The 27,560-nt window shown below is 39.1% G+C and overlaps 1 protein-coding gene across 5 annotated transcripts in view; it reads left to right on the top strand.

Moving 5' to 3' along the window:
• foxp2 (forkhead box P2) overlaps positions 1 to 27,560 on the top strand; it is a 798,642-nt gene that overhangs the window by 408,233 nt on the left and 362,849 nt on the right. The window lies entirely within an intron of this gene.

The raw sequence follows: 27,560 nt of genomic DNA, 5'->3' as shown, positions 1-27,560 counted from the left end.
TATTTGCCATTGTATAGTACAATATGTTCATACTGGCATCCATTGTATCACTGAGCTCTCATTGTTCCATTTCTTTCATTCTTGCATTTTTTATCTCATATATTTATCAATTTCTGCTTTCTGTGGCAGTCTTTAAATTTTGTAGTCTAGTTCTTAGCTTTTTCTTGAATTGACAATTTGCAGTTTCCTGACTTGGTCACATCATGTACAAGCTCTAAGGCAGTTCATTCAACAGAGATGCATAGATATTGCTGCCATTTCTACCAATACCTAAGCAATCCTTTGCATTGATTTGAAGTATTGCTTCTATCATTAGTTAATTAAGAAGTAACAAAATCAATGTCAACATTTTTGGTTTTGCAAATAAACTTTGCTGTATGTTTTCTTTACTGAATACAAAGTTTGAAACTAGTGGAGTGAAGGAGCAGTAAGGAGTAAAAGTACTAAATGTCATCAGACTCCACATGATCAAAATTGGTTTTCTCTTGTATTTCAATGCATGTTGAAGAAATCAACTGATAAAGTACAGCAGTGTCTTAAATTATATACAAGATCAAAGGTACTCACAGGAATCATTAATTTAATTCTGCCTCTTTGTATTTAAGTACAAAATCAATATAATTTGTAAGCCAGTGAGAAAGTTTAGTTTGCATTTATAAATATACTGGAAGTGTTTGAATGGGAACAGCTCAAGATTATTAAATGTTCCCTCACCTAATTGTTTTCATTACGAAAACACTGTATAGCGTGCTGTGCAAGAAGAGAATCAATGGCTAATCGAATGTTCTCTTTAAACAGACATTCCTTTGATCAGAGTGTCCATTAACTGTACATCTTTATTTGCAATTTACAGAATGTTCCAAATCAGGTATATTCATTTGGTGCCATCATTGGTTCTATATTTGATGAAAAAGCTTTGTAGTAATGGTATTTTGTCTTCCAACGCTGGTACATTTGTCTTTAATGTTTTGCCTGTAAGTTAGGGAAGTTCCCATTACGCCACAATGGTATTATTAAAATTGGTGACACTGGAAGTTAGTTTGATAGCAGAATAATAGCTACGTTTCTATGTTTCTATTCCTTGCATCTATTGAAAGTTAATTTATATCCCCTTCTTCGCCTCCTTATGTAACATTGCTTGAGTGTGGAGGCAACAGAAGAGCTTTCTTATACTGCTGAAAGATTGTTTTTCTCAGAGGTTACACAAGAGAAGTTGAAATTTCTTATGGTTTTCATCCTTTCCTGTGAGAAACTGGTCTTTAAACAACACTTACCACAATGACACTGAAGAAATTTGAAAAATAATTTATGGAAATTGTGAACTTGGGAATACTTAAAATTTAAAGACGTGAAATCCTGAATTGCATGGTATCACATTGTCATTTGTTTCCAATAAAACAAAATATGACTAAAAGTATTTTATACGTTGATATTTTGAAGTTTTTCAAGTATTGTAATCCTGTAACACCATCCTTCACAACATTTTGTACCTTTATGTCAAGGAAAATTGTGTGTGGAGTTACATTTGGATTACTTCTGTCTGCCCTGCAGCTGCTGTAGAGTTTAATACTGGAATAGTAAAACAAGAATAAGTCAGCTTTTTTCACATCAGTGAATTATGTTTGGGACTATGCATCAAATTACAGAAGAAAAACATTTCTAAAGAATTGCAGCACTAAACCATTTCAAGTTAATACTTTTCTTTTCAATCTTGGCTTTCACTATTGAGTTTGCAAACTTGTGTATTACTTATAATTAGGGATGTTATTGTTTTAGCATTATTGGATTAAGATCAATTTTTCAACCTATATTGTGTTTGTTAAAGTTAAATGGACTGTAACTGATTATTTTCTGACCAGTGTTGAAAATAATGTGAAATAAAACCATACTGTACTGTGACATAAACCCTTCACACGTATTCTTGTCCCACCTCCAATTTAAAGATGCTATCCTTCTTTGTCAGGAAAGATGAGTAATGTAACTGTCTCTATAGATACTGTCAATACATCTTAGTAAATGCACCATGAGTAGATTGTGTGACATGCAAAGGGATCACTGTTTAGTTATCCCTCGACACAGATGACCTGAAAGAGACTAAAAATGTTTGCCCTGGGGACGACGAGTGAAGTAGTCTACCACTATCGTGATTTTACCAAGATATTGAATTAAGAGAACTGTTTACCTGAACATCTGTTTTAACCTAATACATGTGTAACTGTGTTATTTTTGTCCTAATTATTGTATTACTTTGTCCAAATCAATTGAATGAAGAGTTGTTGCTTTTGTTTGTTTTTAACATTTGATACGAACTGCAAAACAAACCAAACACAGGCTGAATATTTGCTTGTTCATAATGCTACAGATATTCCATATAAATGAAAATATATAAAGAACAGCTTTGGTTCTTCCAAATGAATGCCAAATAAGTATTGTGAAATAGCTCAGTAATAATATTATTTTTCTAAGTAAGTTTTATTTTTTCGATTGCACATTGTATATTCAAGTGAATAAGTTCTTCATTTTCTGCTAATGGATCAACATGGTTGTTAGGTCATACGTGGAGATATTGGTCTGGATTTTCTGATCAGAGGCCAAGAAATGGCATTTGCCATGCATTAGGCTCACAACTGCCCAAAGTGTTCTCGTAAGATTTTGAGCAGGGACTTGCTGTCATCAGACATCTGATCAAGTATGGCACCCCTTATAGGGAATTTGTGGCACATGTCAGCTGGTGCATGTGAATAGAATTTTAAAATAATGAGGCTATTCAACAAATCAAATCAAAGAATACTTGGAGTTTTGTAGTGTCCAAAGCAGATATTATAAATCAGCAAGTGTAAGTTAAATTCAAATTCTGTCTAGAAAGGAATAAAGAAATTGAAAGGAAGATGAAGAATGAGGGAGACAGAGAGGTTAAAGAAGACAAAGAGAAAGTAAAATAAACAAATTTTGTGTTTTGAATGAATGGGAGTCCACATGTGTACGTTAATTTTAAATGCCAGAGTGATTGCAGGCACTAATTATGATTTGTCACAGCATTGAAAACCCAGTTGTATATGAACTGCCACCAACTTTTTTCTATCAAGTTGAGAATAAGTCATGGATATGTATAATACCTTTATGCCCTTAGACTTGGTATTAAAATCAATCAGCAAGGTATTTCTCATGCAGCAGTCGTTTTAGAGGAACTGGCTAGCCTGGACAATAACTTCCAGACTGCACATGTTGCTGTCTGATTTAATCTACAATAAACATTGTCAGCCTCAGCTTTATTTTCAAGGTAAAGCCTGGGCCAGTGTTTGATAGTTGGTGGATAAATTGACTGTGTGGTGTTGTACAAAGTCTACTTCAGGTTGAAGCTTCATATGACCTAAGTTAGTTGACCCCCCTCCCCCCACACCTTGGCTGGCAGGAAGAAAACAATATAATTTTCCACTATCTAAGTAGACTAGAAATTCTTATTGTAGATTAAATCACACAGCAAATTCCGACATTTAATTGCTATTCAGTTTTTGTACCCCCACCCATCCTTGAAAATCCAGATGTGTGACTGTGAGGTGAAGGTTTCTAAATTCAGTAGTTATTTCACATTCATTATTTTGACTCCCACATGAAGAAAGATCACTGCAGAGGTATTGGATGGGTGCCCTTATGCATACCTGTGGAACTTTATTCCAATCTGAATAGCTATCACTGTGGCTGGTTGGGGAGGTGAGTTTACACAAAACAATATTAATTTCACATGTACATTAGTTTTCTTTTTTAATATAGTAGATCATTTAAAACACTCCTTGGTTTCTCTAAGTTTCTCTGTAGTGTATCTTCTATTGCAAAGATTGATCTGATATCTGTACTGTAGCAGATGTATGCTGTTGTAGTACCGTTTACCAGTAGGGTGTTGATAATCTCAGGTTAATTTTTCTCAGTATCTTTCTTACTGTGTTTCTGTTTGTAGATATGATAATCTGATTGTTGACATTGCAAATATAGTACATAAACCGGTTGCCCTGTCATACATGAGGCCCTATCATCCCTCGCAAGAGATGCAGCTGCATTTTCTTCTCAGTACACTTTTGGTCAGGCAAAGGCAATGGGAAGATGAAGTGGAGTTATTTCAGCTAATTGAAATTTTAAAAGAAATAATTGGTTTCTGAGTCATAAGTGAACTTACAACAGCTGTCTGAGTTCCAAATCTAATTAAGTCAAATCTTGTTTGATTAAGCTCATTGTTTTTGAAGTTGTTTACATCTACAAATTCCTTTTGTCTCTGGTTGGAGCTGCAATAATTAATCTAAAGTGCAGCACTTTTGATTAATTGAGAAGGATACTTTTTTTTTATCATTTATTGTGCCAACTTAGACATTAACGAAAAAAGAAACATGCAACCTGGATGGTATTTATAGTCTTCAGTTACGTTTTTTGCTGTAGTCTTTACATGTCAAGAACAGTTTGGTAGCGCAATTAATTTAAAACAAGTAGTGCAAGGTTAAGCACATATTACAATTCTCTTTGTACATTCTGTTCTAATAAACAATTACCATTTCAACTTGAAATACATGGTCTGACAGCCTGATGTTTATTTTTACCTATTGGAAACAATATTATATGGTACATGTTCTGTAGCTTTTCAGACACATAAAAAGAAAGATTTGCATTTTAGTTATGCTTTACATGACTACCAGATGTCTCAAAGTGCTTTAGAGTATTACGACATAGGGATAGCCAGGTCAAATCAGTCTTGCTATACATGAATTATAACACATGAAATTAAATATTTGATGACCATCAAAATTGGTCACTTGTTCCTATCCAAACTTTACAAATGACTGATCTTGGACGCCAAGTTTATAATTTAAACAAAAATTAACAATTTACTATTAATAATGTAACTTCATCAGAATACAGATGAACTGCAAGGAAATCTGATTTCTATAACCTGAGCCTAATTTTTCTTGATCACCAACCATCAGTCTCATATCAACAGACAGACAGACGCTGTTAAGGGATTTTATGGGGAAAAAAAAACTTAAGTTGCTATTTCAATAATGAATACAGAGCATTTGTGAAATTTAATGTGTCATATTAAAGGAATTCAAAATTGTATCTTGCTTAAATCCCGAAGTCACCCATTAATGCAAAACCGCCTGTGACTTATACTTATTTCTAATAGAAACAGGTTCTTTTCTCAGGGCATTCAACAAGTCAATAACTATAGAATAAATAGAGCAAAACTGAAAATAAGATCTTGCAGCTCCTAAAATTCGCTAGAAATCTAGTCAAAATCAATTCACCCTTTGTTTCTCTTTGTTTTTCAATATTTCCTGTGGTTGGCAGGCCACAGTCCTCCTTTGATTTACCATTTCAACATCCTACCAGCTGCTCATCCCTGAGCATAAATCTAGATGCCAGTTTGTTTATAGTGTTCTCAGCAATAATTAACTTGCATTACCTGACTGTGCCAGTTTCTAATAGCAAACATCAGTCTTCTGTTCTCTCCCTTGTACAAGCTACTATTCAAAGTTTAAATCCCAGCTGCAAATCAGAGTTCCGAACCAAAGTTAAAGGAAATTAATGATGGTCTCACCAACTAATCACTTTTTGAAGTAATCATTTTTGTAATGTGGGAAAGACAACAGCCAATTTTCATACAGCAAGTTCCTACATCATAATCAGTAAACTCATAGCATTAGGTTTCTGATTCGTAAGAGAAGCTGATTCTGCTAATGAACATAAATAAAAAATATTGTTACACACCTTCATTGTAACTGTTGGTGGCAACTCTAGTATCAATATGATGTGCAGGCTGAAAGCTAAATATTCAAGGCTTGAATTAAATTTCTAGAAGAAAGTCATAATCACAAAGATGTGAAGTTCACGAACTGATTCCAAACTGATTTAATGACAAAAGCTAGCTAGAATTAATGGAACAGTAAAGGGGAAAAGCATATTCTAGTGCATTCGTTAGAAATGATCAAACTGGAAAGTTCTAAGAAATAGCCCAATGGTGTATGGAAACAGTGCAAGTGCAGGAGAAGTCTCAATGCAACCTTGACTTAGAAGGAAAAATAGAATGAGTACTATCTCGCACTTGAGTTCATAACAACAACCTTATCAGCTGCAGTGAATTGTTGGTGAAATTGATCTAATCCCGTACTAAATCTAGAATGCCTTTGTATTTAATCTTATTCTAAATTTAAGGAAACACCTTTGCATTTTGAGTTCTTCAGAACTGTTACGAAACCAACATAAAACTTTTATGAAGTATAAGAGGAAACCTTACAAAGATTAGGATATGGCACCAAGTGCAGGGAAATGGGGTTAATTTTGGTCAGCATGGATTAGTTTGGGCCAAAGGACCTGTCTTCATGCTGTAGGAATCTGTCACTCTATAATCTACGGAAATAATGCCCTGGGCTGGCACAGAGAACATCACAATGGACTGCTCTGACACTTGTCTGATGCTGCATCCCTGCATTTTAGTCCTCTTGACCCTTAACCTTGCAAAAATTGCAACTATTGGATTGAGGTGCCTTTTAAAAAAACATGCAGAGTTATTTTCCACACTGTTGCATTATCCCTTGAATTGCCACTGTTCCTTTAAATGAGATTTTCGGTTCCGATACTTCTGAACTTGGAGTTATGGATGATTCTGGAGACAATCTACTCTTATAAAATTGGTTCAAATTGTACATTTCCATTCAGGCCAATACAAACCTCACTGTTAGATATGCAGATATTAGCTTTATCAGATTAGAAAATAAAAGACACCAGAGTCTAACTCCTTGATGAGTTGATCATTTTGCAGTATTTTGAATGCCAAAATGTTGTCAAGACTGAGGGTTTCTTATTAATCAGTGATCAGTCTTTGTAATGTAACTTCCCATTTCCACACACCTGATGATAGCATAGCTGGCCTCCAACCCATACACCCAGATAATTTTAGAACGTTAGAGCACATTGAGAGAAATAAAAAGCTTCCTAGCCATCAATGATTCAGTCTGGAACTGGGCAGGACAATGCTTCTACTAGTCTGCAATGTCTGCCACAGCATAGCATTGCCAATGACATCCATACTGCTGCTAGGCTTCGAACAGAATGCAGTCTGGCATTGCAGGTCATGGAATCCTGAAATGGGACACTTAACCGAAGGAACGTGTTCCAATCCTTCAAGGTCTAAAGAAATATGGTAGACCACAAGAGGTTAAAGATGTAGGAGATGTTACATGGAAGGGAAATACATTTCAAGTAGAACACTGGAACTTGACAGAATTATCAGCATTGTATTGTTCAGTTGATACACAGCAAGAACAAAATGTTTCTCACAAGTGTAGATAGTTAATAGAAAACTAAGAACTTCTCTCAAGAGGGTTGGAATATAAAAGCACCGTTGTGCTACTGAGACTTTATAAAGCTCTGGTTAGGCCCCATTTGGAGTACTGTGTCCGGTTTTGGTCCCCACACCTCAGGAAGGACATACTGGCACTGGAACGTGTCCAGCGGAGATTCACACGGATGATCCCTGGAATGGTTGGTCTAACATATGAGGAACGGCTGAGGATCCTAGGATTGTATTCATAGGAGTTTAGAAGATTAAGGGGAGACTTAATAGAAGCTTACAAGATAATACATGGCTTGGAAAGGGTGGACGTGAGGAAATTTTTTCCGTTAGGTGAGGAGACTAGGACCCATGGACACAGCCTTAAAATTAGAGGGGGTCAATTCAGAACAGAAACGCGGAGACATTTCTTAAGCCAGAGAGTGGTGGGCCTGTGGAATTCATTGCCGCAGAGTGCAGGGGAGGCCGGGACGCTAAATGTCTTCAAGGCAGAGATTGATAGATTCTTGATGTCTCGAGGAATTAAGGGCTACGGGGAGAATGCGGGTAAGTGGAGTTAAAATGCCCGTCAGCCATGATTGAATGGCGGAGTGGACTCGATGGGCCGAAAGGCCTTACTTCCACTCCTATGTCTTATGGTCTAATGTTATCCTGTTAAAAGTTTGTGACTGATGCAAGATTCTGCCATACATCATATCACAATTTTTTTTATATAGTTAAATTTTACTTTGCCACAAAGATATGTTAACTATCTGCATTTTCAAATTAAGTGGTTGCTTTCAATCAAATCTGCATCAGCTAGCTAAAGGCTATACAGGTACTGTTTACAATCGCATTGAAGAAAGCAAACTTAAATGATGATGGATACCTTTTTATTTTCAAAACTTTTCACTTTGCAATCTAGGACAACAGGAAAAGGATTAAAACTGAGCTTTGCCACTGTTTGTTGAGAGCGCAGGAGGACTTACCAAGAAATCATTGTTAAAAAATGATCATCTTCTCAGATAAGTGTTCAGAAGTGCTAAATATTTGGACCTTTTGTTGTTATGAAACAGTGAAATTAACACTGTTTCTCTTTATTTGCACTATTTTGCTTTCTTATGCAATTCTGTTTTATTATGAATGATGAGCTCTTCTAAATTAACGGGTTGAATCTTGTGTCCTCCGTTATAGTTGGTTTGGTGATGGGGGAAGTATTTAATTAGAGGGGAGGGTGGTAGTGGGAACTCACACTCTTCCTGAATCCACTTTGATTAATTTCATAAACAAAAACAGAAATTGTTGGAAAAACTCAGCACATCTGGCGGCATCGCTGAAGAGAAATCAGAGTTAATCTTTTGGGTATAGATTCCTCTGAACTGATGGTAGCTAGGGGGGAGTTGTTTTTTATGCAGAGGATAGGGTGGGGGAAGGTGTAAGGAATTAATGATAGGTGGAGATAGAGCCCAAAGAGAGAGAATATCAGTTGAACAGACAAAGGAATGAATATTGGTCAGCTTGGGAGAATGAATGGCTGCTAAGGTAGGACCATTTGTGGCTAACAATGGGTGGTGTGTAATAGCAAACCATGTGATAACACTCGTTTGGGGTGGCACAGTGGCTCTGTGGTTAGCACTGCTTCCTCAGAAAACCAGAGACCCGGGATCAATTCCAACTGCGGATGACTGTGTAGTGTTTGAACATTCTCCCTGTGTCTGTGTGGGTTTCTTCCGGGAGCTCCAGTTTCCTCCCACAGTGAAAAGATGTGCAGGTCAGGTGAATTGGCCATGCTAAATTGCCAATACTGATCAGGAATGTGTAGGTTAGATACATTAGTCAGGAGTAAATGTAGGTTGTGAGAATATGTCCAGGTGGGTTACTCTTCGGAGGGTTGGTGTGGTCTTGTTGGGTCAAAGGGCCTGTTTCCACACTGTAGTGATTCTATGAACAAGGCCTGGTGTGTGCGGATTGGGGTAAGGACATGGGAAAAGATGCCTCATGCCCTAAAACTATTCAATTTGATAATCATGTCTCACAAACTTGATTGAGTTTTTTAAAGAAGTAACAAAGAGGATTGATGAGGGCAGAGCAGTAGATGTGATCTATATGGACTTCAGTAAGGCGCTCGACAAGGTTCGCCAGGGGAGACTGATGAGCAAGGTTAGATCTCATGGAATACACGGGGAACTAGCTATTTGGATACAGAACTGGTTCAAAAGTAGAAGACAGAGGGTGGTGGTGTAGGGTTGTTTTTCTGACTGGAGGCCTGTGACCAGTGGAGTGCCATAAGGATCTGTGCTGGGTCCTCTACTTTTTGCCATTTACATACATGATTTGGATGCGAGCATAAGAGGTACAGTTAGTAAGTTTGCAGATGACACCAAAATTAGAGGTGGAGTGGACAGTGAAGAGGGTTACCTCAGATTACAACAGGATCTGGATCAGATGGGCCAATGGGCTGAGAAGTAGCAGGTGGAGTTGAATTCAGATAAATGCAAGGTGCGCATTTCAGGAAAGCAAATCTTAGCAGGACTTATACACTTAATGGTAAGGTCCTAGGTAGTGTTGCTGAACAAAAAGACCTTGGGGTGCAGGTTCATAGCTCCTTGAAAGTGCAGTCACAGTAGATAGGATAGTGAAGAAGGTGTTTGGTATGCTTTCCTTTATTGGTCAGAGTATTGAGTACAGGAGTTGGGAGGTCATGTTACGGCTGTACAGGACAGTGGTTAGGCCACTGTTGTAATATTGCATGCAATTCTAGTCTCCTTCCTATCTGAAAGATGGTGTGAAACTTGAAAGGGTTCAGAAAAGATTTACAAGGATGTTGCCAGGGTTGGAGGATTTGAACCATAGGGAGAGGCTGAACAGGCTGGGGCTGTTTTCCCTGGAGCGTCGGAGGCTGAGGGGTGACCTTATAGATGTTTACAAAATTATGAGGGTCATGGATAGGGTAAATAGACAAAGTCTTTTCCCTGGGGTCGGGGAGTCCAAACCTAGAGAGCATAGGTTTAGAGTGGGAGGGGAAAGATATAAAAGAGACCTAAGGGGCAACTTTTTTTCATGCAGAGGGTGGTAGATGTATGGAATGAGCTGCCAGAGGATGTGGAGGCTGGTACAATTGCAACATTTAAGAGGCATTTGGATGGGTATATGAATAGGAAGGGTTTGGAGGGATATGGGCCAGGTGCTGGCAGGTGGGACTAGATTGGTTTGGGATATCTGGTCGGCATGGACAGGTTGGACCAAGGTTGTTCTTTTGCGGACAGATGTTGGTCTTGTGTGAAGCCAGCTCCCAGTCTACATTTCATTTCCCCAATGTAGAGGAGATCACATTGTGAGCAGCAAATATAGTAGATTAGATTGAGTGATGTGCAGGTCAAGCAGTGCTTCACCTGGAAGGTGTGTGTGGGCTCTTGGATACTGAGGAGGGAAGAGTAAGTAGGCAGGTGTTACATCTTCTGCAGTTGCAGAGGAGGTGCTGTGGGGCTGTGAGGAGGGGTTGTTGTGAGTCAAGGAGGACTAGACCAGAGTATTCTTGAGGGAACAGTTCCTGCAGAAGGCTGACAAGGGAGGAGCGGAGAATACGTGACTGTGTGACATCATGTTGGAAGTTGGGGAATGGCAGTTAATGATCCTCTGGAGGTGGATGCTGGTGGGATTGTAGGTGAGGACAAGGGGAACCTTATCCCTTATCCTAATGTGAGGGAAGAGAGGGGGTGACGGCTAAGGTGCTGGGGATGGGTCGGTCTCAGTTGAAGGCCCTGTCAACTATGGTGTTGGGTAATCATCGGTTGAGGAAGAAGGTAGCCATTTCAGAGACTCCCTTGCCGAAGTTACCATCATAAGAACAGATGTGATGCAAACAGAGGAACTGGGAGAATGGAATAGAGTCTTTACAAGAAGCACGGTGTATGGATGTATAGTCGAGAATGGTGCCAGAAAAGCAAAGCAGGTCAGGCAACATGCGAGGAGCAGGAGAATCAACATTTCAGGTAGAAACCCTTCATCAGGAATGACTGTAGAAGTATAGGCCAGATGACGTGGGAGTCAGTTGGTTTGTAGTGGATTAATTTCCCTTCCTGATTAACTTCAGCACAGGCATTGCCATTTAAGGCCTTTTCATTGGCGATTAATGCTATTACCTCAGTAGCTGGTGAGGGACTTGACTATTTCAGAAGCATGATAGAGATTGCTTATGAACTCCAAAGGTCCTCACTCATTCAAAGATATTTGATGCTTGATTGATGGATCCAGCATCAGGAAGATTTGCCCATTGTAAGTGATCCCCATAATTACTACTTATTTGACCCCACCACCATGAAACCCTTTCCACCATGTCACCTGTGCCTGGGTTCTTTAGCGATTCAAGGCCTTGGGTGGATGTCATTCCAAAATTGGCCACTGCCTCCCCGGTGGCGCTGCTGAGCACAGATGGGCCACTGGTCTCAGACCAGTATTGGCGTAAGATCCCTGTAACCTCATGAGGATCTGCCTCTCGAGCATGCAGCTTTACTACCTATTACAAGGATCATGAATATATGCAGTTAATATCACACTCTTTCTGGGATAATCCAGTGGTCAACTTGGTTCTCCTATAATAGAAGAATACAGCACAAAACAGGCCTTTTGGCTCACGATGTTGTGCTAATGTGATAGTTCTGTTCTCGTGCAACTCCATGTTGTAAGAAAATTTCATAATGGCAGCACCATTTCAACTAATGGGACCAGAATAATCTTATAACCAATACACACTTGAAAATTTTACGCTTTAGAAACAGTGTCCCCAATTTGTCAATCGTGTTATAGTGAATTCACATTAACGAAACATGTGTGATAGCAGAACGATTTCGGTAATGGGATAAATTACTTCTTATCATTTGTGTAGATTACTAGCTGTGTGCTATTTATGCAGAATATTGAATTTCAGTTGATAAGAGATTTGAACTGAGTATGGCCACCTTTTGCATTGAGCACAACAAAATAATGTTGGTGTATAATCTGAAGGGCCCCACAATTTCTCCACATCTCTTTATTGCTAATCAGTGACAAATTTAATTTCATTGACACTATTAAACTGTAGTTTATAATTTTAAATTATAAGTTTTGTTAATTATGGAATAGTCATCCCCTACATTAATAACTACTTTTGGAATAACACCTAAAAACTGCATCTGATAAGTTAAATCTATTGTGTTTTTTGTGATAATGATTTTAATTATTTTCTACAAATAATAATTAAATAAAGGCAATGTTAAAAATAAACTCCTGTGCCTAAAAGGAACAAAGAATAATGGCTCAAACAATGCAAATGGTGACAAACAAGAGCTACATTAGACTAACAAAGCTAATACACTTCACTCCTCAACAAATATTTTGCAATGTTCTATAAACAGTCTCTAAAAGCTTGTTGACCAGATCAGTGTTGCTTTTATTATATTGACCACAGTTCTAAACATTAATTTAATGAATGTATCACGTAATGGCAGCTGCACATCAGTAAATAATAAATAATGATTTTTAAATGGAATACATACATAAAACAAGGTTATAAAGCTGTTAAGTATCATATGCAAAACATGAAGTCGTGAAGTTCTATGAGTATTATTGGGAGTACAATTTGTACAAAAGTATAACATGCAGTAAGACATGTTTAATTCACGATTGTGCCTGCAAGAAATAGCATGAATTGCTGGGTGTGTTTAATGCTGGATTATAGCAATTTGAAACATGTCAAACACATGGCTAACGCCTCATGCTTCACTCATTCTTGCGTAAACCTGCATTGCCACCATCCATTATACCCTTGGTAACAACACAATTTTGCAAGTAAATATTGTAACACTAAGTAACCTTCGAATTCAAGTTGTTTAGGAAGGGGAAAATTCAATCTTGTACATATAGTACTCCTGTCACTTTGGTAGATGGTCTGAAAGCTCGAAGATTAATTACAGTGATAGAGACTTTCAAATGTAAAATATAGTAGTTATCTTTGAAGAGATATTGTAAAGTATATAGCAGCATATGCATGATTGTCAGATAATGCATTTTTACTTTAATTTGAGAAGAGTTGTCTTTGTGTTGGAAAACCTGGTTTTAAAATATGGCCTGGCCTACATCTTGTACCAAAAGTCTAAAGGTTAAGAAAATATGATTTTCACTCAAAAATGAATATTCTTTCCTGTCTGAGCCAAAGTACATGAAATAAAATTTGATTATTTCACTCTCAGGTTTTTAAGCTTCTATTGAATATTTGCTCCTGATTATGTACTGCTGCGATCCATGGAGTATGATTTATAAAGGTTATCTGCATCCATCTAAATGTTTTTAACTTTGGAAAATTAGCATATTAAATTGCTGCTTTGGAAAAATTAGTGGAAAATCCAACGGTGTTTTCATAAGCATGCTGGGAGGACATGCATGGAAATATCAGCAGAAGATCAGAAGTATTGTGGTAAATTGAAAACTCATTTCAACTACAGATAGTTGCTCACAATATAATCTTCAAAAGAGAAACCTTCGACAAACTTTTTTAAATTTACAAATTGATAATCAAATGACATGTCACTTCAAATGCATTATGAACTCATCTCTACATTAAGTCAGTGGTAAAAGTGACAAACAACTCTCATGAAAGATTTTTAATGGAGAGACTGACTACATACGTAATGAATAATGGAAACAACCAAAGTGTCAGTTATACCATGTTTTGTGTGCATACACATATGTTGAACAGATTAAATAATTGTTGATAGATTTATCATTGCAATGTTGTCAGCAAAATGGGTAGGATTGGCAACTGTAAATTTGAATGCCAGGAAACTTATCTCACATCTCAATGAGTTATTGTTACAGAACAGAACCAAGGAACACTTTAGATCATATCATTCAATAATTTTGTTGAATAAGGTAGGACTGTAAATAAATTTAAAATATTGTTAAGGAGTAGAAATGTGATTAGAGTTTCTGTATAGCTTACAATTTTGCTAATTTTCAACTTCTAAAGTTGAATTTACATTTATCTAGATCATTTTGTATATTTAGTTTTAAAAATGATTCAGAAGTAAATACTTTGTTTTTTTTTGTTGAAAGGAGAGAGCAAGTTTCCCCTCAGTAATAATAAGCACCATCATTTTGCCTGCAATTAAGACAAACATTTTCCTTGTCTACTGCACTCCTACTGCTAAATTAGTTTAATCAATCACATTTTCTTGGTCCTGTTTTGGAGAAGCCTGTGACAGAATCTAATTGTAACAAGAGCAGGGGAACGGATTTGCATGAATTAAAATTAAGAGGAGCAAGATAGGGGTGTTGCCAGTTTAGGGGGACAAAGGGCTGGATAGCAAGATACATTGACCTTGCCTAAAAAGCTATTGATACAAACAGATTTTTAAATAAATAAAATTTTTTACATTAAAATTGTGAAATTGGTCTTAGACAACAACATATAACAGGCAATAGCTGTGCCTCAGCTGTACCTACCAATTTTCTTTTATATTCATCCCTTATAGCACCTGTGTCAGTGTGATATACATATGCACACAGAGACATCTATGTTGCAATGTCAGTTTCTCTGTACATATGTTAACTATTTTTATCATGTCAAAATATGACATTTTTCTTAAAATGCAGGAAAGGTAACAGGGAGTACTGCATATACACAAGAATATAATGTTTCCTGCCTGATAACTAGGGGGTGAAGTTTCCCAAACTCGGGCCAATTATCAATTTTGGGGAGCTTTTATAGCGGGTTCTACCATCCCCCACCATGAGATCTAGCAAGGTTGCTCATGCAATTTTACACTGCTCGCCTCATTCTGTATGCACCACGCCTCTGCAACACGGTGCCATTATGCACTCACCAGCCATAAAACTGTTTGCTATGGCTGGGATTATCTAGGATTTTTGCCACTGAGGTCATACTTAAACTCCAGCTACTCACTGGGTCAAATACTACCAGCAACACATGGCCCTTCACAGTACAAGTACTGAGAGGGAAATGATATAGAAAAGCTTCTGATCATACACCGGTGGCATTTCATTGCAAATACACGCTCGTGTTCATAAATGCGTTGTTATTTTACATCGTCACCTGTCTGATCAATTGTCATTGTAACTGCAACTACATGAATCGAGCAATACAAGCTATCCATCCTTATCACAATAATATGTCTGAAGGAGAGTTACTCTTTCCCTAATGCCCAGCATAGCATAACATCTTGTCATTGTTTAATGCGGGAGCATTGTATGTAGGAAAGCCTTCAGACAGTTGAAAATATTATTTTTTATTGAGCAACAGTGAAAGTGAAGGAAACACCAAATAAGAAGAGCTACATTTGATTCTAGGAACAAGTGGTCTGCTTTCTTTTTTAAGCAACAGCAAATTTACAATCAATGAATGATCACTGCACCCAATGTCTATTGGAACCAGGTGAAGCCTGCCTGGCTTTATCATGCTGAAAGTGATAGAACATAGAACATAGAAAAATACAGCGCAGTACAGGCCCTTCGGCCCTCGATGTTGTGCCGATCCAAGCCCACCTAACCTACACTAGCCCACTATCCTCCATATGCCTATCCAATGCCCGTTTAAATGCCCATAAAGAGGGAGAGTCCAGCACTGTTACTGGCAGGGCATTCCATGAGCTCACGACTCGCTGAGTAAAGAATCTACCCCTAACATCTGTCCTATACCTACTACCCCTTAATTTAAACCTATGCCCCCTCGTAATATCTGACTCCATACGTGGAAAAAGGTTCTCATGGTCAACCCTATCTAAACCCCTAATCATCTTGTACACCTCTATCAAGTCACCCCTAAACTTTCTTTTCTCCAATGAAAACAGCCCCAAGTGCCTCAGCCTTTCCTCATAAGATCTTCCTACCATACCAGGCAACATCCTGGTAAACCTCCTCTGCACCCGTTCCAGTGCCTCCACATCCTTCCTATAGTATGGCGACCAAAACTGCACACGATACTCCAGATGCGGCCACACCAGAGTCTTATACAACTGCAACATGACCTCAGGACTCCGGAACTGAATTCATCTACCAATAAAAGCCAGTACGCCATATGCCTTCTTCACAGTACTATTTACCTGGGTGGCAACTTTCCGAGATCTGTGTGCATGGACACCAAGATCCCTCTGCTCATCCACACTATCAAGTATCCGACCATTAGCACAGTACCCCATCTTCTTGTTACCCTTACCAAAGTGAATCACTTCACACTTACCTACATTGAACTCCATTTGCCACCTTTCTGCCCAGCTCTGCAGCTTATCTATATCCCGCTGTAACCTGTCACATCCTTCCTCACTGTCAACAACTCCACCGACTTTCGTATCATCCGCAAACTTGCTCACCCAACCTTCTAGCCCCTCCTCCAGGTCATTTATAAAAATGACAAACAGCAATAGTCCCAAAACAGATCCTTGTGGAACACCGCTTGTAACTGCTAACTGATGACTGTTCCTCCTTTTCAATGTCCTCATTTTCTCCTCAGAAGACTGCACCCACTCTCACAGCTGTTCAGTGTCTATCATGTCACCTCTTTGTCAGCTTCAGTTTTGGAGAGCACAGCATATTAGGGTCATGTGGCACACTCTGCGTGGAGTGTACTATAAGGCCTCATTCCAGATTGATATATTTATTAGCACCTCGCCTTCAGGTTTATCATCTGCTCCCTTGTAGAGAAATGGGCTCCATTGTATCTACACATGGCCTCTGTCAGGCTTGGGTAATGGAGTCATCAGCCATAGTTGCAGAGGGGAGCCCTTGTCTCCCTATAAGTATCCTTGTGAGGCATCCAGTCCTTGAAAAACAGCAGGAATATGGGAGTTCTCAAGGACATAGGCATCAAGTATCTGTCACAGACTTCTAAGATATGGTACCAATGATCACAGGTGACTTGTACGTTGATGGAATGAAACCCTTTCAGTTGGTGGAGTTTACAGTTTATTATGGCAGACACCTGGGGTAGAGACAAAAAAAAACTGCAGATGCTGGAATCCAAGTAGAGAAGCAGGAGACTGGAAGAGCACAGCAATCCAGAGAACATGTTGGCAAAGCCTACTGCCCGGGCTGCAGCACTGACCTTGGCATGGGAAACACGATGAAGTGGTTTGTTCTGGCACAAATCACATTCGTAACACCTTTGACGCACTTTTGGTTTTAGGATTGAAGGATTGAAAGATGTCACACAAATCATCAGTAGATCCGTGGAAGTGGCCAGTTGAATAAAATTTAGTACAACTGTCATCTTATCAGTCACTGGGTTCACTTGCAGGGTAATATGATTGCAGACGACTTCAGTCTGTACCATCTAAATGTCTGCTCATTGTAATTGCACCTTGAAGGACTTCAAATCAGTCACAAGTATAAGCTGCGAGTTCAGACAAAGATAAAATACTTACTCCACCCACTGCAAGTATGGTCACAGCCATTTTCCATTTCCATTATACACTTGTGATTCGGGTGAGGGTGGAAGGCAACACCAGTCACACTTCACCAAGTCAGTCCATTTACAGTTTAGCCATACCAACCATCATGCTGCACTGCCTACCCATCACAGCTCAGGTGGTGACTCACTGTAACCCATGCTCTCCAATGCACTATTGCACTCTCATCTCACACCCTTATCTGTTCAGTTGCCTCCCTTCACATTTATTGTCCCCCTCTGCATCTCTGCATGCTGCTCTGTGGCCCACTTCCCATACTAATGATATGGAGCCACTAACCCTGGCCACCCAAGTGGCTGACTATGTCCAAACCCCTGGACTGCATTTAGATGCTGCTCATGACTAACTGACAACAATCCCTTTTTACTTCACTGAGCACTATATCCCTTAGGTGCTGAGACATGGTCATTTGAGAAGTGGTGGCATGGTGGCTCAGTGGTTGGCACTGCTGCCTCACAGTGCCAGGGACCCTGGTTTGATTCTGGCCTTGGGCTATTCTCTGTGTGGAGTCTGCACATTCTCCCTGTGTCTGCCTGGGTTTCCTCAGGGTGCTCTGGTTTCCTTCCACATTCCAAAAGATGTGCAGGTCAGGTGAATTAGCCATGCTGAATTGCCCATAGTGTTATGTGCATTAGTCAAGGGTAAATGTAGGGGAATGAATCTGGGTGGGTTAAACTTCAGAGGGTCAGTCTGGACTTGTTAGGCTGAAGGACCTGTTTCCACGCTGTAGGGAATCTAATCTAATTTTACTGAAGCACATGCAATGTGTTTGTCTTATAAGCTGCAGGTAAATGCTGGAGGTGTGTGCCTTTGCTTTAGCATTGTGCTGTACAGCAAGATGTCCACCCCTGTCCTTGATAGATCACTGCTGGCAACCTTGACAAGCTGTCTGGCTTTGTGTCTGCACTAAAAGGCAAGGGAAGATACAAGTACAATGAACCTGTAAGTTCTGAGGTGCAAAAAGGCAAGGGGGAAATGCTGTGAGCGTTCAAGTAAGTGCGAAGTGAGTGAGCATGAGAAGAGCAAGTGAAGAACCCTGGGGACACTGTGCTCTAATCCATGAGGTGAGTGCTTGTCCTCGCATACAAAGTGCCCTGGCAGCAGCATTACAGTGAAAGGTGCTGGTCTGGTCCTAAGTGCAGAATTGCAGTGGAGAACCTGTATTCTAAGTGTGTCGTAGATGGGCCCTAACTATGTGCTGAGGCTGGTGCATGTCCATTGCCAATCTCTGCGGATGTGGGAATGCAGCCAATCATTGCCCATAGAGTGTACTCTGAGATTTTGGGGTCTCCTGCTCAAGATGGAGGCTGGAGGAGCAAGTGGTGAGCTGGAGCTGCCAGGGACCTGCCCTGACTTTCACGTTGGGGATTGTCGCTGGCTACTTTTGCTCTGCCGTGTGTGAGAATATGAAATAACATATAAATGAGGTGAGATGAGGCGCCAGTGAGATGTAAATGCATGCATGTAGGCCTCTCATTCCTCACTAGTGAGATTCTCATCTCACTATTCACTTTGGGTGAAAAATTGAACTTACTTTCTCAATATTGAAAATTCAATTTTTTTCGAACTTGTCATAATTTCCCAACTGATTTGCCATTACCCACATTCAGGGACTCGGAAAATAAAGCTTCTGCTTTCACTTAATTGGAAAATTGTTCCTGTTCTATAAATGGTAGATGATCCACTCCAACAGATTACCTCCAAGGTGGCAAGGAGAAAAACCAACCGCAATTTTCCATATTCAAATTTGTTTTTAATGCACTAGTTTTGTGGCTGTTTACAGCATTGGCCAGTATTCTAATAGAATTCTTTCCTCCTGTGTAACATTATACCTTCCAACAGATGGCAATGGGGATGCTAATGACTTAGACCCATAGAAATATTCAGAACTCAAAAAGAACATTCAGTGCATTGTCTTTGTGTCAGTTCTTTGAATTTTTTTGAACAAGTTCATATTGATTCCCTGTCTCCCCAATGCTTTATTTATCCCTCATAATATATCCCTAATTTTCTGTGCTACATCCCCAAAACAGTATCTTTGTTGGAGTCTTCTAGTGTTGGCTTAAGTTGGAGGCAAATGCAACTTTATCCTAATTATCCAGTTTTAATACTTGTCTTGTGATTATTGCAATATTTAGTCGATGGTTATAACTTTTTGTAAGTTACTTTGGAATCCGGTCATTAGATCAGAGCTGTCTGGCTACTTTAATTCACTAGACCACTGGATTTTGGATAATATAAGTCAACTTACATTATTTTATATTTTATAAATGCCAAGATACTGATTGACCAAACTTTGATATTCATTTTCAAAATACTTGGAGAGATAATTGGATTAAGATGATGAGAGAGAAATTTAGCTTATTTTTACTGATTTCTTTTTGCGTTTTATGAGTGCATGCTCCAAAAGTGGTACTGTATTCACAATGCCTGTGTTGACTTGTAGGGAGAAGAGCTCCAGATTTCATATTAGAGTGTAGGATTAGCATAAGCAGACAGTAAATGTCTGTGAAACATATTTGAATACCGATAAATCCCAACATTAATCAGCATATAAAGTGGATTTGGTACTAGAGGTGCCATTTTGCAGTTCAGGGCTATAGTTGGTGTGTGCTCGTATATCACACAGCTGACCACATATTCAGTTGGAGAAGGACACACACATACCCTATTATTTAAATTGATTGTCAACTACAGGTTTGTTGATGTTTGATTTCTTCTGACAATTTTTGAGGATGTAACTCTGAAGATGGATGAGGAAGATCCAGTAGATATAGTGTACCTGGACTTTCAGAAAGTCCCACATAGGAGGTTAGTGAGCAAAATTAGGGCACATGGTATTGGGGGCAAAGTACTAACTTGGATTGAAAGTTGGTTGGCTGACAGGAAACAAAGAGTAGTGATAAACAGCTCCATTTTGGAATGGCAGGCAGTGACCAGTGGGGTACCGCAGGGATCAGTGCTGGAACCGCAGCGTTTTACAATATATATTAATGATATAGAAGATGGTATTAGTAATAACATTAGCAAATTTGCTGATGATACTAAGCTGGGTGGCAGGGTAAAATGTGAGGAGGATGTTAGGAGATTACAGGGTGATCTGGACAGGTCAGGTGAGTGGTCAGACACATGGCAGATACAGTTTAATGTGGATAAATGTATGGTTATCCACTTTGCTGGCAAGAACAGGAAGGCAGATTACTACTTAAATGGAATCAATTTAGGTAAAGGGGCAGTACAAAGAGATCTGGGTGTTCTTGTACACCAGTCAATGAAGGTAAGCATGCAGGTACAGCAGGTAGTGAAGAAGGCTAATAGCATGCTGGCCTTCATAACGAGGAATTGAGTATAGAAGCAACGAGGTTCTTCTGCAGCTGTACAGGGCCCTGGTGAGACCACACTTGGAGTATTGTGTGCAGTTCTGGTCTCCAAATTTGTGGAAAGACATTCTGGCTATTGAGGGTGTGCAGCGTGGGTTCACAAGGTCAATTCCTGGAATGGCAGGACTACCTTACGCTGAAAGATTGGAGTGACTGGGCTTGTATACCCTTAAGTTTAGAAGACTGAGAGGGGATCTGATTGAGACATGTAAGATTATTGAAAGATTGGACACTCTGGAGGCAGGAAACATGTTTCCGCGGATGGGTGAGTGCTGAACCAGAGGACACAGCTTAAAAATATGGGCTGAACCATTTAGGACAAAGATGAGGAGAAACTTCTTCACTCAGAGAGTGGTGGCTGTGTGGAATGCTCTGCCCAGAGGACAATGGAGGCCCAGTCTCTGGATTCATTTAAGAAACAGTTGGATAGAGCTCTCAAGGATAGTGGAATCAAGGGTTATGGAGATAAGGCAAGAACAGATACTGATTAAGGATGATCAGCCATGATCATATTGAGTGGTGGTGCAGGCTCGAAGGGCAGATTGGCCTACTCCTGCACCTATTGTCTATTGTCTAATTGCAGCATTTTTACAAGTATTTGCTGCTTCCTGTTCTCAGTTCAAGTTGTAAAATGCTGCAGGAAATAATATGGTAGATGCTCTCAAACATTGCCTTGACTTCAAGACATATGGACAAACCAGTTCCTCCAAATATAACTTGCCTTCGCTTTGGAGACAGTATAATTTGGAGAGTGAACAGAGGACACATTTAGTTTGGGGAACTGCTGGAAAAATATGAAGGAAGAATAGGATTCTCAGCAGGAGGCCATATCCATCTAAAAGTGTTCAGATCATAATTCTCTACCAGATCTTCAGTGAAAAAAATCTATGAGATGGCTGCATATCATTCATGAGGCTCTTATTGAAATCAGTCACCTGCTATAACCACAGTTACAAACTCTAACTTTAAAGAAGGTGCAGATTGTATTGCTATGATCATGACCACGAACGTTTAACCATTACTTGCTTTTTGACAAGAGCCGATATATGTGTAGTGTCTTACAATTTGCCATCCATCATTACATCAGCAAGGTCACTAAGGCTTTTTGTTCTCGAAGAGCTGACTATGTTTTATTTTCATTCATCAGAGACAAGCAGACAGAGTGAATGGGCAGTTTTACGAGGAATTGTGGGATTCCAACAGTGCATTTGCCCATATGAGAACCATACAGTTTTCCATTCCCTCAACGTCCTACTGGTGTGTGATTACAGGTCGTGAATCACCAAGTTGGAAACTAGTATCGGGGAAGTAATCATGAAGCTTTCGCTCTGACTTTGCCAGCGGCTTTTGAGTCAACTTGGGAAATTAAAGTTTGACTAATGAAAAACAAGACCGATCTGGTGGCCATAAGACTCTCAACTCATTTGCGTGACCCATGGACAGATACTAGTATCCATAAAATGAACGATCAGCACTTCCATTGCATGACCTAACCTGGGAGAGCATTGCAGTCCTAGTTTGAGTATCTGTGAGGGTTTCAAGAGCCTTGCAGGATGCTGCACAATATCATTGTCATGACAGGACTGCTCTTTCCAGCAGGACTAATTGTGAAAGGCTGAAAATGTGTTGCTGGAAAAGCGCAGTAGGTCAGGCAGCATCCAAGGAGCAGGAGAATCGACGTTTTGGGCATGAGCCCTTCTTCAGGAATAGGGCTCATGTCCGAAATGTCGATTCTCCTGCTCCTTGGATGCTGCCTGACCTGCTGCGCTTTTCCAGCAACACATTTTTAGCTCTGATCTCCAGCATCTGCAGTCCTCACTTTCTCCTCCAAGTGTGAAAGGGTCAGATACAGCATGTGAATATTGGATTTGAAGCAAACTGGTAGAAATTGTATTACTTTGTGTTGGGATATGGTGATTTAAGTCATGGTTGAGGATATGGTGCAGTTGGTAAAGATATGGCATTTGTAAGTGCACTTACTGACCTTGAATACTTAATTGAGAGCAGTGAACTTCTAGTAGTATCAAATTCAAGTCCTAGGGACTTGATGCCTGGCACTGACCTTCTGTAATTATCTGTTACAATTGTATTTTGTGATTGGAGGACAACTCCCTCCCCGAACTCCCCTGAAAAAAAGCAGATCTCTCATCCTTTCGAACTTCTCCACCAAGATCTCCAAAGCCACAACCAAAAACCTTGTGGCCTTCCCTTTCCACTTGTGTGCCAGGTTTTCAGCTCAGAATTTTGCCAAGCTTGACTCCCACAGCACCTGCAACAACTACATTGTGGTGCAGGTTATCTTTCAACAAGGCAGTCTAACTTTATTTTTATTTCTCCTGTTGATCTCCTGGTTATATTTTTTGTCTTTTTTTCTTCTTTTTCTTTTTTTTCTTATTTTTCTTTCAAAACAGTGAAGGGGAGGGCAGGGACTAAATCAAAATAGAGTTGGAGGGGAAGTCTAACTTTATATGCACTTAGCCACTTAATGATACTGGGCCCCTGCTGAAGTGCCCAGCCAATGAACAATGAGGTTTATATTGCTGGATGCTGAGATCATTCAAGTTTCCATGCAATGAATTTGAATACCTCAACCAGCACTTAATGCTGACAATTTGTTGAGCCTAAGTTTCTCTAGTTCACAAGAGCAAATTTTCTTGTTTTTCAAGTTGGAAAAAAAGTGTTAGCAATGGCAAAACAAAAGAAAACACTATGAGCAGCATTAAATCCTGGCATTTTAGCTGTAGTGAGGAAAAAAATGTAAATCTATGAGGATGAGTGTATTACAATGGAGAATAGCTGATGTCTGCTTGACATCATGTTTGATAGCTAAAAAAACAACAGCAATAATACTAATATAATGTCTAAACAGGCAGAATTTTATGAGCGGGTATGTGTCATGTGGTCTATGGTGATATTTGTGACAGAATCCCATAAATGTACATTGAAATCTGTTTTAATGTAGGGAGCAACTTGCTATCTCTTATGCATTTGCTAAGAGGTGAGGTTGATTCTCACTATGCAGTGGTGAGTTACCTTTTAAAGATGCTCATTAACCAGCAAGCTAGACATTGGGAATTCTCAACATGGAAGTCAGACCAGGTACCTGCTGACTTCAGCTCCCAGCTTTCTCCAAAGGATCTCCATATTGGACAGTGTCAGCACTTAAAGGCATGCTCCAAGGGCACTAGCTACATAAGCCCCGTGTCTCCAGGTATTGGCATTTGGCATGTGACAACCTCTAAGACTGTCAAGGCACAACTTCAATCCACTTACATTACAGTGGCACCAGCAGATATCATTGCAATGTTGTGCAGCAAGGACACTTGCATTCATGGACACGTACCCAGTCTATTGACTGGACCAAGCTGTATCTCTGGGTTGTTCATTTGCTCCCTACCACTCACTCACTCACTCTGTCTAGATGCTCAGAGCATCCTTTGCTCACATGCCCTGCCTTTTTGCACCTTGCTTCCTCACAGAGGTATCAGAAAGAAGATGATGGCACTTATGCTGGCGATGGGGAGAAGGATATCGACCTTCTTTCTACATTGCGGTACATTCCTCCAGGTGGCTGAGACTTCACTGGTCTGGTTGGCAACCTCAGACCAGGCTGGTGTGGTCCAGTGTTGTGGCCTTTTGTGCAGATCCTGGGAAAGACAACATTTTGCCTGTGCCCCAGTCAGTGGAGTCAGATCTCCACATTCCTGCCAAAAAGCAGAGAGCCAAATTCCCATTTTCTGACATGTCCAGGGCAAATGTCAGGGATAGTGCAGGGCAGTTCCAGCTTGGCAGTCAGTCTATGAGCGGGCAACGACCTTTAGAAGACAGTGTTGCCCCCAGGGATGCCAGCATGTCCTGGCAATGGCAAATTAATCTGAGAATGGCGCATGGTAGAATGGAGTTAGTCTAAGTGAGAGGGATGCTGTAAGAGCAGGGAAGGTGGTTCATGAGGTTGGGTTTGGTAGGATAGGAAAAGGCCTTATTAGGCATCACTGTGAAAACCCCTCCTACATATGTTTCAGAGCATATACTTTGACAAAAAAAAGCAAGATTCAGCCTAACGTCTCTGTTAAATTATCATTTAAGCTAGATAAATCCTAAGTTAAAAGTGCAAAAAAAATCATCTCAATATGAATGTAATTGTTCTCAAAACATGAATTAATATCTCTCAGACAATCTTTTTAATGGTTATTTGATTTTCCATATTATTTAGGAGTTCATTGCTGTTTCAAAATGAATATTTAGAACTCCTTGTCTTATGTAATTGCAAAACATTAGTCCATCAGTTATTAGTATGTGAGGGAGTTAAAAAATAAAGTGCTTTGAACAGCAGAGAACTCCTTCAACAAATATTTAGAAAATTTGTGTAAATTGCTGCCATGTTTAAAGGGAACTCCCTCTCTCCCAGACCATTAATACTCTTAAAAAAAATCATCCCACCACAACTAACCTTAGTTTCTATTTCTAAACAAACTTGTGGACACTTGAATATATTTGTGTCAAATCATCCAATAATGTCACTTTGATGTGGATTCCGATGTGACATGATATTTGTTGACTCTGATATATTTTTCCCAACCAGAAAGCATTTATCTTTATTCGGTCAGTGGTGTTGTGGTTTTCCTGTACCTTCTTGAAGTGGCAGAGACTTGTAGAGGAAATTGGCGAGGAAGTTTTTTTTCCAATGATTTTTTTGGTTGATTTTTAAAAATCATTCTGTCTCGTGGCTAACCCACACCAAAACTATTCCAGCTTTTCTATCTATTCTAAATGTTTTAAAAACACTTTGCCTGCACAATGTGCAATGGATGTGAGTGATCATTAGTGACGTGCTTCTGAAAATGTGCTTGCTTTATTCTTTTTCTTGTAAGAGCCGTCAACATCATGTGTCACATTTTCCATTCCTATTATCTTTTTAGTTAATGTTCAATAAGAAGTATAACCTAGACTGTTGGTTCATAAACACATCTGGTTCAGCAGTTGTTTACTGTAGCTAGAGCGGCTGTCACCTTTTGTGTAACTACTTGCATATTTGTTTTATTTGTATCCTGTACATTCTCAACGACACCTGGCAAGTAATGGAAAATGAAGCTTCTGTTGTGTTCAGGGATGTCCACCTCTTATTGTGTATTTTCTTTCAATTCTGTTTATAAATATGATTTGTGGATTTTATTTGTAACTGTCTGGCAGAAATCTTGTATGTGATAATGCAAGTAGTATCATTTGATTCTCTTTTTATTGGCCTAGTAATCAGAATTAGCAGAACACACTTTCGTTTATGTATTTTGGGTGTGAACTCGGTTTGCTCTAATAAGCAGAAGTGAAATGCAGTTTAAAATGCCTGTGAGTGCTTCAGAGGACAGTTCACTTTTTTTTAGAGAAAAAAGCCCAGTGAAGCTTCTTTTTGTGTTTGGTGTGCTATGTGATAACTGAAGTTTTAAGGTCTTTGGGGAAAATAAGTGACCCCAAGAGTCAATGAAGTGCAAGTACTGGATCTTCAGGATGAAGTTTCTGAGATCACTGTGGGTATTTATTTACTGTAATGATTTCGACTGATCTTGGCAGGACATCTCTCTGCTATCCTCAAAGTACAGTACAGTTATGCAGTGAAAATGATAAAACATTTATTACAGGAAATAAGGTAATATGCATAATTTATGCTGTTTTTAGCACAATCATTAGTGATATTCTTGATAGATTTTATTTCCAGCTTTCATATCTAATACATGCCTGGAAAATTAATTTTATATCTTTCATTTATTTGCCTATGTTAAAATTGAGTTTTAAGTCATCTTCAAGTGAACAGTTTGATTGCTGCTCATGCATGGGCTTAATTACTTCCGACGAAGGACAGTATTAAATGTTTTAAATGTCACAAAAATAAATGAATATCAGCCAGTAGATTTAAAACTAAGCAATATCTGTGATGTTTTCAGCAAGAGCTTTTTTTCTTCAAATGCCTTTGAGGCAAAATTTTATTTAGTCACCCAAAAAAGGAAGCCCATTGCACTATTTATCACAGGCTGATACTGCATGATTTGTAACTCACTTACAAAATTTTAATTTAGTATGATTAGCTGTGCATCATTAAACAACAGTCTTTCATAAAGAATGCTGTAAAATACTGACAGAATCAAGATACTGAATATTTTAAATAAGCTACAGTCATTCACGGTTGTCGAAGCTGGATAATACAAGATAATACATGAAATACATGAATTTGTACTTTCAGTTTGAGGTGTTTTTAAATGCAAGACTAAAACATGTAAGTTGCTTATATTCTATTTAACATTACAATGTCCCTCTGTTTGATGTATCGCGCAATTCAGAAAAATATGATAAATGTATGCTCACTGTAAATTTAGAAATGTAATGTCTTGCATATACTTAAAAAAAAACAGCTAGGCG

The sequence above is a fragment of the Hemiscyllium ocellatum genome, chromosome 19 (genome assembly GCF_020745735.1).
Source record: "Hemiscyllium ocellatum isolate sHemOce1 chromosome 19, sHemOce1.pat.X.cur, whole genome shotgun sequence".
Lineage (NCBI taxonomy): Eukaryota > Metazoa > Chordata > Chondrichthyes > Orectolobiformes > Hemiscylliidae > Hemiscyllium > Hemiscyllium ocellatum.
Note: the sequence above shows the minus strand (reverse complement) of the source record. Positions and strands in the feature narration are given on the sequence as shown.